Below are 1,599 nucleotides of genomic sequence, written 5' to 3'. Positions count from 1 at the left end.
TATAGGGAACTTTCGTGATAGCATTTGAAATGTAAATAAAGAAAATAATAATAAATAAATAAAAAGAAAATTAGAAGTCACATACTAGAAAGACCAAGGAGAAAGCTGGATTTAAAAAATTAATTGAATGACTTGAGTTTTAGAGCTCTCAGTGATTATAACAAAGGATCTACTCTTCATGTCGTTGAAGTCCCCCCCCCCCAAAAAAAGAGAGAGGGGGTGACAGGGCTTTAAAAAACAAAACAAAACAAAACAAAACATAATAATATGACTGTAGAAAGTTGCTCAAGGAGAGATGGATGTTCAGTCTTGGTCCAGGGCCTGTCAGGAGAACCAAGGGTAATGTATGCAGTCACCACGATGCCTTTGCAATGGCAGTACACAATCAGCTTCTCCTGAGTTAGGTATGGGTGACACTCGATCTGGTTCACTGCAGGCTTATATTTTAAGCCAGGTTTCTTCAAGATCCTCTCAATCTGAAGAGGGTTGAAATTGGAGACACCAATTGCTTTTACAAACTTTAATCCACTAGTTGTTCCACAGCTGTCCAAGTGTCCACAAAATCGGTGTCACTAGGAATCACGTTTCTTGAGGCATCCAGTGGGAAATCATCAGGCCCAGGCTTGAAGCCCCTTGGCCAGTGAGTAAGGCGGAGATCCAGGTAATCCAGCTGCAGGTCGCTCGGTGTCTTCTGGCAGGCTCCTTTCACCATGCTCTTGTCGTGGAACATGCACCACAGCTTGCTGATGACGAAGAGATTCTGGTGCTTCACCACCTGCTCCTTGAGCTTCTCCTGGAGGGCCACTCCCCAGGATCTAAGCAGTTGCAGCCAAGTACAATAAAACTACAGCCCAGGTGCTGATCCGGTTCCTCATTCAGAGAAACTTGGTAGTGATCCCCAAGTCTGTGACACCTGTGCACATTGCTGAGAACTTTAAAGTCTTTGACTTTGAGCTGAGCATTGAGGACATGACCACTCTACTCAGCTACAGCAGGAACTGGAGGGTGTGGGCCTTGAGGAGCTGTGCCAAGCACAAGGATTATCCCTTCCACGCAGAAGTCTGAAGCTGCGACGGGCAGATCCCCGCTCCTCCTCAAGCGGCTTGCACCCGTTCTTTCTGCCTCATCTGTGCTTGCAAGTGTCCTGTGTCCCTCTGCACTGGGTGGCACCTTGCAAACCAGATGGTGAGAGTTAGTTTGACTTAGAATCTGGAGGGCTGTACCAGTAGCTGAGGTGTTTCTTCCAGCCTTCCTTGGTCTTTCTTCTTACCCACCTGGAGGACTTTAACACGAATACCCTTTCCAACCAAAGGAGAAGCAAGATTTAGAGCCCAAGTCATGCCACTAACACTTAAATCTGAGTGCTTAGAACTGTAATACTATGGGTAAGACTTCTTCTTGCCGCAAATAAAAAATGCTTTTTCCGAAAAAAAAAAAAAAAAGAAAAGAAAGTTGCTCAAATTATCCAAAGTCATAAACCTATATAATTAAGATGAATGATACCCAAATAGAATAAAATAAAATAAATGCAAAGCAACATCATGATTATGTTTTGAAGACAGAACAAATAAAAATTCTTCATAGTATTCTGAGAAAAAT

General features: G+C 43.3%; 1 pseudogene; it reads right to left on the bottom strand.

The window, feature by feature from the left end:
• Window positions 1-1,340, bottom strand: part of LOC110330299 — a 77,372-nt pseudogene extending 76,032 nt beyond the window's left edge.
• Window positions 1,341-1,599: the final 259 nt, after the last annotated feature.

The sequence above is a fragment of the Mus pahari genome, chromosome 13 (genome assembly GCF_900095145.1).
Source record: "Mus pahari chromosome 13, PAHARI_EIJ_v1.1, whole genome shotgun sequence".
NCBI lineage: Eukaryota > Metazoa > Chordata > Mammalia > Rodentia > Muridae > Mus > Mus pahari.
This window is presented reverse-complemented; position numbering and strand designations above follow the sequence as displayed.